Raw genomic sequence first — 12,048 nt, 5'->3', positions numbered from 1 at the left:
GGGGGTACGGTGATGAGAAAGTGTTTCATTCCCAACTGTGTCTTTTTCTCCCACTGTGATCCTACCATTTTATCCTGCTGTCAAGTAGATCCTTCTAGAATTTTCCGAGATCTCTGGCCGAGGAGCTGACAGGGCTTTTCAGCTGTGCCTCGCCACGGAGTGACTTCCTCACGCCACCCCAGAGTCTCCGCCTGCGGCTCTCCCAGGCACAGGGCTGGAGGGAGGGTAACTGATGGTGATCAAAGCTAGCGGGAATCCCCCGGTTGAAAGGCCGACTGTGCCCATCCCACACCTCACGTTTCCCACACAGAGAACCCCATTCATTCAACGCATGGCAGTCGGTTCTGTCGGCGTACAGTGGCAAGATTATTCCAGCGCCACTTTGCCTTTGCACCCCGTGTCGTCTGGTGTCTTCACAGCTCATAGACGCCTATGAAAGCGGGCTGTGTGTGTGTGTGTGTGTGTTGCCTCCAAAAGCATTCCTCAGACGTTACCTTACTGGATCAACATGTGTGTGGTGAGAGGGTGGGGTGCAAGGGGCACAGCTAAGAGACCCCAGTGTGCCGAGCTGTCATCAGGCCCAGGGGGGAGAGAGGCAAGGCACAGTCAAATATGGGCACGCTGAATGACGACATCGTGGGTATGGTGATGAGTTCCCATCATCCCCTACCCAACCGGAGGGTCAGGAGGTGAGACGCCATCATGCCGCCTGGGCTCTGCAGCTGTTCCCAGGCTTTCTAGCTGTGAGGCATACGTGTGTGTGTGTGTGTGTGTGTGTGTGTGTGTGTGAGTGAGCTATATACATATTATGTGTATTCGCATATTAGCTTGTATGTTTATCACTTATTATAGGGGTGTGTAATGTGTAGTTAGCATGTGTGCATGTGCCTGTAGGCAAGGGACTCGTGAAGTTAAAAGAAGACCCTTTCAAGGCCATGACTGATGACATACACTCTGTAAGTGACAGCTGGCTGAGGTGTCAGCTGATCTGTATGGGGGTGATAATTAGTTTGACATTCTGTGTATCTGAATTGGAAGGACAAGTGATAATGTTTTCACAGGATTATCCGCTTGCTGAAATGTTGTCCGAAAACAAAAATTGGCAGGTATTGTGGTCAGTGCCACAGTCTGGATTGAGTGAGGAAAATGTGTGATGTTGGCAGTGGGTGGGAAAGGTAGAGGTAACTAGGAGGTGAAAATTGAAAAGGGTAAAGTTTTTTTTTTTCAGAATTTTGTAGAACTGAGAAAAATTTTTCTCTGTATCCATGGAGACTATCTGTGTAACTAGTGGAACAAACTTTCTTGCCATGCCATCTGTTTGTGTGTGAACATGTTTGTATGTGCACATGTGTATGTTTGTGTGTGAGTATTTGTCAATTCAGCTCATGCTAAACTCCTCAAGTTTTAGGGAGATCAGCAATCTGCATAAGAGCACTCAGCACTCTGCATTTGCATTTGTACTTACCAAACATATCAAAACTGAGACAGTTTTAGCCAAGTAGCTTTTGTTTATTTACACAGAGGAAAATTGTTACAATTGTAAATTGTAAATATACAGCAATCCCTCCTCTGCTAACATGCTTGGCTCAATCTCAAACATCTTTTTTAATTCTCTTAATGCACTCAATGTGTTCATGACACTGTCTGAAAACTTTAATGCCCAATTTATTTTAACAAAGTAGTGAATATGCAAAACCTGATATCCAACCTTGTTACCCAATTTCATCTGCTATGTAAAGCTTCACCAAAAACGTATCTGCCATTCTTACTGAGTTTTAGATGGAAAATGTAAACTGAAATCTGTTGAGGTGAACACATCACCCTTATCCTAATGCCAGAACTGATGGTGTAAGACCTACTGTTTCACAGCAAGCGGGAAAAGGCCCAAACATACGCCCACCATAAACCGTATTACTTACACTTTGGCTCAAGTAAACTTTCAAAATGAGGCTTGAGGCTTTTTCGAAGAGCTCATACAGTATACCTATCTCGTTGTCACACAGACCACTCAAGCACCCAAGTACAGGGAATGAAATCCAGACAGCAAGTGTGGGCAGCAGCCAGTTTAAATGAGCGCTAATGGGGAAAACAAGCTATGTGTCACAGACTCCTTGAGGTAACACAGGCTTACATACAGGCCACCCTCACCGTTTTTGACAGTTTCAACACTGTTTTTTTTTTTTTTTTTTTTTAGCAGATTTCTCTCTGAAAACGACAATTAACAGAAATGCGTGGACAGCGTTTCCGCGTTTGTTTATCTTAACAGCTTTGGCATTTCCCAGATGTTTAGTCTATTTGTGCTCCGAGGTCTGACGACCATCTCTTGCGTGCTGCGGATAGGAGTTGACATGGTGCGCCACGTTTGTTTTAGTTACAGATGCCTTCACCATAAATAAAGCTCATAAACTAAATATTGGGGCCAGCAACAGTGAAGGTGTTCTTGTGGCCAGTGGTGTCAACCAAGTGTGGTGTTTATAATGCTGAGGTTAAGGCAACAATAAAAAAGGCTCTTGAATTTCCCGTAGAAAAATCATCACTGTGCACAGTAGACTCCATGGTGAGTTTGTATTCTGATTGAGTACAGTCCAAGGTGTCAAAGCAGCTTTATTGATAAATCTGTGTGTATACAGGATTAAGATTTGTTATGATTTGATAATGTTCTGTGCACACAAAAATGGTCAGCGATTCCAAGATATGATGCAATTATGACTGTATCAAAGCCTTGACAGCTTTGAGACAGTGTTTTGCAAGCTCACATATTCCCCTGTGTGGTCTAATGCTATTTCTGGCCTGTTGTTATCTTACAGATGTTTGCACTCAGGGAGGCAACAGAAATGCCAAGAGCTTGAAGGTGTTTAGGAGGCCGTATATCCTTTAGCAAACAAGTAAAAGTGAGGCACCTGTTAAGTGATGAAACAGATGAAATGTTTTGGAACCACGCCACCATCATTTCAACTGTGGTCTGACATGCTTTGCTTGACACATAAATCAGCATGATTGTATGCAAAAGCCATCATTCTGAACCATTTTGTGATCACTGTGCACCATCTTGAGTTACTGGTAGCAACCCCAACATTAGCACTCTAAATATGTGAACTTCTGCTCGTTGGAGTGGAGTTGAATTTGAGTGGAGTTGCTACTCAGAGTTCAGGTGTTGCTTAACCCCCCCACCCCCTCCAATCTGCTGCTTTTTGAGCTTATACAGAGCTGGGAAACCTCTGGCCCCTTAGGTAAACAGTATGACCATGATGGCTGTGCCCAGGCAATTCAACTAATTCAACTCATTAGGCCCATTCCATCAGGGCTCCATTGGGCTACTGTAATCAGCCACTCCAGATGGTCTTCTACTTTCTAAATATGAGGAAACTTATCTTGCTCCAGTGGGATTTCTCTGGGATGCCTGAACCATTCAGCCCACAGACTAAACTGAGTCTCAAGTTTTGAACACAATGGTTTTTATTAAATCAAAACAACTCAAAGCTTAGACAAAGCATTCATTTTATCAAGTCTTCTACTCTGAGAATTACCCATATTATCCCATTGCAGGGCTGCCAACTCTATAGACTTGTAGCCTCTCTCACACCATCAAATTCCATACCAGAACAAAGGCCGTAGCCAATGGCAATATAGTTTTGCTAGAGAGGACAAGTAACAGGATAACTAGGCCCCCAAACACCTGTGAATGGTCTCTAATCTCCTAGAAATGTCAGTCACTCAAGTGAGAGAGATCTCTTGCCAAATCTTCCCTTGGAGGCTGGCACGTCTTCCGTCATTGCCAGCACCCTCCGCTTGCAGCTGAAGCGGCAGCTGAGGAACAGTGTGACCTTGGAGCTCTGTTGTGGAGGAATGTCTGTATGTCTTGCTGTGCATGATATCTGACATCCATTATCAGTCTCGGAGCTTCTATCTCATCCAGTGCCCCTCCGAGACAGACACCTGTGCGCGGCATTAATATCCTGTCAGTGGCCTTGGTAGGCCTCACACCACCCTCTGCTCTGAGGGCTCCAATATGCCTGTCAGTCTTCTGACAATACTGACAGAGACGGTGAAGTTGGGTTAATATTACCTTCAACAAATGCCTGTTAAATCCTCTTTAAAAAGGGCAGAGAAGACTTTTCCTACAGGCAAAGGGGAACAGTGTATTAGTTGTTCACCCTGTTGCCCTAAATCTTCGCTTTCTTGTCAGAGCCCTAGGCTTCTAACTCACACAGGGGACCCTTCCTTTCTCAACCTGGAATACCTTCTGTGTCCTCACCTATGATCTCATACAGTTGCAATGCTGCAGGATATTGAATTCTGAGGGTATATTGAATCAGCAGAAGGTCTTTTTCCATATTAATGTGCCCTTCTGAAGTTGTGCTTTGTGTAGTGAGTGTAGGGCTTAAAACCAGCATAGAGCAAAGCCAGACGTTATCTGAATTCACTCCCTATTCCATGATGGAGATGTTAATTTGTCTGGTCAGTCTTGGCAGGTGGCTAAAAGATATGAACCAGTAGTAGGAAGTCTACTGAGGCAGCCTTTAGAAGCTACAGAGTGAAGCTGTGTGGGCACCTTTTAATGTTTCCTCTCCAGGATCGAGCGGGCGCCATCATTTTCATGTCCAGCACCCATTCTTGAGATGGGCGCCGAGGAAAGTAAATATGCAAATGTTGCGGCTTTGCCTTGGCTCAGGCCGGGCGCCACATCAAAGGTTGTGTTATTTTTGCTTCAAGAGCCACTGGGCAGTCTGACACAGGTCTCTCTGTGGTGCAACTGGCACGAACCACATCGCAAAGGAGGCTACAGGTGCTCACTTCAGACATGCCGAGGGAAGGGAAAACATTTGAAATGTTCATGGCTCTCAGGAACTCGGCTATGATTATCTTCCATGCCTGGAGTCCTTTACAGAAAAGTCATATGAATAAAATGTTTAAGCAGTAGAACAAGAGGGAGTGTGTTTGAACCCACAAATAATATTACTGCTGCTTTATTATTACAACTTAAGCAGGGTTTCATATCAAAATATTCCTGGGGGTCTCTCACTACAGTATGATAATTAATAGCTTTTAAGATCAGATTGTTATGTAATCTAAGAATTAGGCTGCATTTTTCCATCAACACCATGTGTATTCTAAGCTAATTATTTGGACAGTGATAAATATTGTCATTCTTATCACATCACACTCAATTAACGACTTGATGGAAAAGAATCTTCATGTTCCCCCAAGACCTCCTTAAAAAGAAATAGGGATTAGTTTAGGCATTAATGTTATTTATTTATTTTCTGACTGGAGATCGGGAAAGCACAGAAAAATAGATGTCCTTACATGTCCCTTTTGAATCTGCTGATGAAGTCACTCTGTTTTGTGTAACCGTAGAAACCTAACACAGCTGCTCTTAGTGTAGGCTGCTGAAATACAATAATGCTAATTCAACCCTATCCAAATTGAGGTAGCCTAGAGGTAGAAAAAATATAGTGGTAATAATATAGAGGATTATATATTTTGGTAGTTAACTTTTAAATATTTGCTTAAGGATCATTAACCCTCATCAAAATCTGATTAATCTTTAATTAATTACATGGTACTTCCTCTAGAAATAATTTCCTGCATGAGTGGTCGTGAGTGAGTGGTGATTCTCCACTGGTACGCACCACAGAAGGATGGACTCAGTTGATTTTATGAGCTCAGCGCAGTGGGACAGGGCTGTAAATCAATCATCATGACCAAATTAGTCACTGCGCATGCAAAAGTGCCTCCAAGATCAATATATCAAAGTTGAATGTCTTCCTTTATTACTCGAGTGAATCATTTTTCTAACAACAGTCAGCTGCATGGGGGAGTGCGGCTGTGTTGTTTTTATTTGCTCATTCTGGAAAGAACACCAGAATGAAAATGTGAGTGACACCATGCTGATCAGTCTCTGTGGATGTGGACTCATTAACTGTAAACCAAATGTACCTAATGGGTAACCTGAACCTCCACCCGAATATGACGTAGGACGGGGTGGTGAAATATGTTTGTATTGTGTACACAGTTAGTTTTTCAGTGCCAGGGCCCAGGTTGGTCTTGTGTGGTGCTGCATGGGCTGCAGTCTGACTCTTGTCCAGTCAGTGTGCATTCTGTCAGTGGTTATGAGCACAGGGTGCCACAGAGGAGCAGGTGGAGTGGGCAAAAGACGTCTTACCCAGGTGTTCCAGTCCCAGCAACTCTCCCTTTCCCTCTCTTCTTTTTTTCTATATTTTTTCTCTGTGTCTCTCCCTGTTACTCTTTTCCCCTCCGAGACGCCACTACAGTTCCCGGAATTTGACGCGTTTTGAAGAAAACTGAAGAGGTCAGCATTTGGATGGGACACAAAAATGTCCAGTCCCCCCCAACACCACCACCACGGCCCCCAATACACCCCCAACTTAGCCTTTTAGTCCAGTGCCAGTGGAGGGAAAGTGAGAGAGACAGAGACGGAGAGAGAGAGAGAGGCAGAATGAGAGAGACAGAGAGAGGCGGCCTGTGCAGGAATGCAGTCGACGCCAGCTTGCTCTTTGGCCTTTCAGGGGTAACCAAGCATGTCCCTCTCAGCTTTTCATCCTCTACTCCTCTCTACTGGAGATAAAAGAGCCAAACCTTGGCTGTATTACAGAAAAACAGGAAAGGGGGAGAAAGTGAGGGTGTGTGTGTGTGTGTTGTGGGGGTTGGGTTAGGTGCTGGGGTGAGTATGTTTGTTTCAGTACCCTCTAGCCAAGGGGCAGTAATCAGTAGCCAGATGACATCTGGGAAATAAGTGAGAGCTCAGAGCAGACAAAGAGCCTCGTTCTCTCTCAAGGACTCATGCTCTAGCTGTCACAGATGACCTTTACAACACATCAGCCACCCTTAAACATTGGGGACTAACGTCATTATGCATCCGAAGATTTAGTCAAAGGTTAGACGAGGGTTACGGTGCAGAAAAAACAGTTGCAGGTCCCTGGTATTTAGTATTTTGTCTAGGTTAAAAAAGTTTTTGTGATCATTTCTTGCTTTTCAGCCCGCATATAGATAGGCAGGGAGAAGTGTCTGCCTGGAAAGTGAAATCTAAGACATATCTGTCCTGTGCCATATCTTTTGGAATCATGTTTTTTCATCTGATACAGGCGGCCACATGTTATAAGCTTTTGTTATCAGCTAGTTAAAAGTACATTCACATCATGGCAGTGCCTGCATGATATCTTCAAATAAACAAGCCAAAAGAGCTTTCAGCCCTTCGTATTTTTAAGACCCTCTACTTGATAACAATGAGTGGTTACACCCTGGAAAATAAACATCATGAATCCTCATTCAGACTGCTTTTACAGTTCTCCACCTGTTTAAGCTTAGATGATGATACACACATGAGCTTGTCCTTTCCCTCAGCAGCCAGCACATACAAATATGATTCCAAATGGCATCCATCATGTGAAGGTAAACTGTTTTTGTTCAGTTTCACCCAAATAAGGGCTTCTGACATCAACAGCAACCACATGCTGAAGCCTGGTTCAGCTGTTTGTTCCTCATACTGTATGTGCACATTTGTATTCATTTGCACTTTCACCTTTCTGTGTTGATGTGACTTTTTAGTGTTGTTATGTTGCTAGACCAAATGCTTACTTTAGTCAAGCTAAGCAGAATATGTTTGAGGTCAACATACACGTTAGAACATCCCAGCTGCAGGCTTACTGTTTATTCAAAGGATGTTATTCTCATAATGTCTTTCAGAACCCAAAACTAAATAGTAGAAGATATGTTTTCCCTCTTTTTTGCTTTAAAAGGAAAGGTATATCAGTTTCAACACCAAGAAGTGTACAAAGGCAAAGCAGCACAGATGTTCTTTTGTAATGCGCATGAGGGTTAATTAAAATACTCCGCCACTGATTTCATTAGTAACTCAAGAAAGACACAGATGATCAAAAGACTATTTTTGTCTGTGTCACATCATGTCTATCTGTCAATGGTTCTTTAGATTTTACCATCATTGTGCCTCCTCTCCTTTACTGCGCTGAGTTAAGGACTTCCCCTCTGTGTTTATGAGTGACCTTTGTGGTCTCTTCCGTAGTTTAGTGACCTCATTTCTGAAAGCCATCACCAGCACCAGCCGGCCAAGTGACCTCCTCTTTCACCCTGTTGTGTGATTGGCAGTTTTAGGGTCACTGTTCCTGTAAGGGGCAGGACCTGCCTTGTTGGACTCCTTTCCCCCCTGAAGGGACCCTATAGTTGAGAAGAATGCTGTTATTATGACCGCCGCGCAGCGAAGCGGCGGTCATATAGGTTTAGTCAGATTTTTATTTTTATTTATTTATTTTTTTTTTTGTTTTGTTTTTCTTTTTAGCATGTCCAAATTTCCGTCAATGATTCCCGGGACACTGAAAGACCGGGGGGTAGACAAAACTTGGTGGGCATGTAACCCCATATGGATAGCATGGAACCATCGTTTTTCGTTTTGATCTGTAGCCCCCAGCTGGACTGGACCCCGAAGGAGGAGGGTAGGGCAGACACAGTTTTCTGTGAATATCTCGAAAACCGTAGGGTTTAGGAGGACCATTTTTTTTTTGTATGTTGATCTCAAGGGGCCATGTCAACCCATTCCATAACCACTCATTTCATGTATAGCCACCTAGTTAAACACAAAAAAAGTAAAAATGAGGTGTTGTAATTGAAGGTATCTGTGACCTAACATAGTCAAAACTGCACGAAATTGGAATTGTAGGATCATTATGACACCCTCTGTATGCACGCCAAGTTTTGTGGAATTCCGTTCATGGGGGCCACACAATAAATTAATTTATGTTACTATACACCAACTGGCCTGTAGGTGGCCGGAGACAGTTTTCTGTGAATATCTCGATAACCGTGGGGCCTAGGAGGTCCACCTTTTTATGTATGTTGGTCTTAAGGGGGCATGTCAACCCATCCCATTACCACTTATTTCATGTATAGCCACCTAGTTAAAAATTAAAAAGCAAAAATTAGGTGTTTTCATCACAATATCTCTGGCTGACAAGGTCAAAACTGCACGAAATTAAAAGTGTAGGATCATTATGACACCCTCCGAATGCATGCCACGTTTTGTGTACTTTCGTTCATGGGGGGCCTTACAATAAAATAATTTATGTGTACATTTAGTGGACGTACACCAACAAAGGATTCCCGGGACACTGAAAGACCGGGGTACACAAAACTTGGTGGGCATGTACCCCACATGGATAGCATGGAACCGTCATTCTTCGTTTTGATCTGTAGCCCCCCCGGCTGGACTGGACCCCGAAAGGAGGGTAGGGCAGACACAGTTCTCTGTGAATATCTTGAGAACTGTAGGGATGACCGATTTTTTTCCATATGTTTGCCTCCAGGGTCATGTTAACCCATTCCATGTGCACACATGTGCATAAACAGATACACACGCACACACATACATTTACAGTAATCATCATTATGACACATACTCACACAGTAGACATATATGCGCATGCATGCACATGCACAAACACACATCACGCAGGCAAACACACAAGCACGCACATACACACACACACACACACCCACACACATAAACATAAATTTGTACATGCACACATGCACATAATTCAAGAATTTTTCCCGTCATCTACTCCCTGAATTTTTGGTCATTGATACCCGGGACACCGAACCACCGGGGTACATGAAATTTGGTGGGTATGTAGCCCCACTAGACTTTTACGGAAAAATTTAATTTCGTCCCCGGGGACCACCACCAGCGGACATCTAATAAGGATAGGACGATGTTCACATGAAGTGTAATTCCCATTTCTTCTTGAAGCCGAAATAAATCTGAGGATGTTTATCGGACATGCCTGGTTTTTACTGCAGGTACGTTAATCTTGTAATATCAATAAGGACCTAGGTAATGTTACCGTTAGCGTTAGTTGAGTGATGGAGGCATTTGATTGATTGCATTTGTAGAAAACTATAAATGCGGTTATACCAAGCAAATTGATAGCAGCACTGTTTGTATCTTTCGACTGTCATTTATTGCACGTGCTACAAAATCATTCTGTGCAATGGAAGATTTACCAACGTTACACCGGTCTGATACAGTTTTGCCTATACATGCGTGAGACTGAGGCGCCTGTTTATTTTGTTTTAAGTCGTGCATGGTGTGAGAGGGGAATCGATGTGCTTTGATTACAGCTTGGTAGTTGTAGTCTTGTGAAATTAAAAAGCACGTGTGTGTGAAGTATACAAACAATGACACCTTCATTTCATTATGGCTGCTTTAGCAACACACCTTAAGCTACTGTGTAGTGGGTCCCATCTAGAAGTGGCTACTTCATTGGCGCTTTCCTTGACTCATGGAGCTGCTTGAATGTTATTACAATTTTTAAGCCCGCGATATGGCAGTTTAAGTCCGCTTGATACTGTAAAGCGAAGCCATTGGTTTCAAAGGAGATTTTATTTTGTGTAAGCCAGCATAGCCTATTGACAATTTATGTTGTTAATAGGCCTACCTTATAATCCTACCTGTAGCTTAGGGAAGCTAACAGCTTTCTATTAGGATCTAGTTTGTTAGTTACCGTTTTGTCATAACTCCCTGTTGCATTTTTGCATTTAGAATAGCCAGAGCGTGTATATCTCAATCGGAAAATTAAACAATATCGGGTGCCTATGGACTAGGCTGGGTGAACCCAGCCTGATCTGCCCGCTATTTATTTTTTGATTTCTTAAAAGATTGAGCTTGGTCTGATGAAAGCCAGACTAGCCATGGACCTCAGTTACACAATGCAAGGGAACATGAATCAGCCTATATTTCCACTAACAATAACGGACAAAAGCTCTTCAACTTTGGCCCGTTAAAATGTGTATGAACAGTCTAGCGACGCATTTCATCAAGGCCCATTTGGACATGTCAGTTATTTGCACCACTGGTTAGATGTAAAACAGCATTTCGTTTCAGACTAGGCTACTGTTACTTAATTTGTGCATTAACAATAACGTTTCAGACTACTGTTACTTAATTTGTGCATTGCCAATAAAGTATTACATGAACTAAAGATGACTAAAATCTTATGTAGAAGAAGAAACATTCACAAAAAATCCATCCATCCAAAAATGACCTTTGTTTTTGATAGCTGTTGAAAACGGCATGGAACTGACAGAGATGTTTTTGTTTATAAAAACACAAAAAAAATAAATAAATAAATAAATAACATTATGCTGATACCTTTTGCTTTTCCCAAACACAATGTAGCCTACAGGTGTAAGTGACCTTTCATCAATCCAGTTGCAATGGATGAACTGTGATTAACTGCCCTACTTGTGATTGTTTAGAGATTTTAAAGGTTTTATAACAATGCTACATCTTCTTTGGCTATTCTACAATCTATTCACCTTTTCAGCACCAGTAGGCTACTTTCTGTGCAGCCGCACACACACACTCAGGCATGCCAAACAAGCATACACAAAAGTTTCAAGAGTGGGGGATGGAGTAAAATATGGAGACAAATTGAAGTGTGATTTATTTTCGCGGAACGGATGTACAGGACTGAGCGGCGGTCATATTTTGTACCGCTATGCGGTACATCTAGTTAGCATACTAAACTTGCGGCATTGTGCTTGACAAGCGTCGGATTACTTAGTGCAAATGCCTGATCTCTACTCAGTTCACCTTCCTGTGCAGTAAAAATCCATCCATAAGATCAAATCAGAGTGTTGAACTCTGCAGCCGACACATATCCAGAACTTTTGTAATGCAATGCTTTAGTGAGGAGACAGTGCAAGGAATGTGTTTGTGTTGGTGCAGTATTGGGCCAGGGTCTTAAGAGTCAGGACTGCTATTCAGCAAGCAGAACCGGAACCTGCTGCTCGCAGCTGGAGTGCGGGGGTCCGGCTTGCTGGGAGGTTGGGGCCTGGATGTGTGTGTGTGTGTGTGTGTGTGTGTGTGCGGGAGGGGGCGTAGGAATAAGAATAAGATTTTCCCCTAACAGCCGCAGCCCCTCTGGTAGAATGAGGGGATAATCTTCAATTCTCACATTCCCTATCTCCTCTAATCGCAGTGGACATCTTGAATGTCCATGTTGTGTTATT

The 12,048-nt window shown here is 43.0% G+C and overlaps 1 protein-coding gene across 1 annotated transcript in view; it reads left to right on the top strand.

Moving 5' to 3' along the window:
* p3h2 (prolyl 3-hydroxylase 2) overlaps positions 1 to 12,048 on the top strand; it is a 60,840-nt gene that overhangs the window by 30,752 nt on the left and 18,040 nt on the right. The gene's annotated exons all lie outside the window — the stretch shown is intronic.

The sequence above is a fragment of the Alosa alosa genome, chromosome 9, assembly GCF_017589495.1.
Source record: "Alosa alosa isolate M-15738 ecotype Scorff River chromosome 9, AALO_Geno_1.1, whole genome shotgun sequence".
Lineage (NCBI taxonomy): Eukaryota > Metazoa > Chordata > Actinopteri > Clupeiformes > Clupeidae > Alosa > Alosa alosa.
The sequence above is the reverse complement of the archived record's forward strand: the minus strand, read 5'-3'. Positions and strand labels throughout refer to the sequence as shown.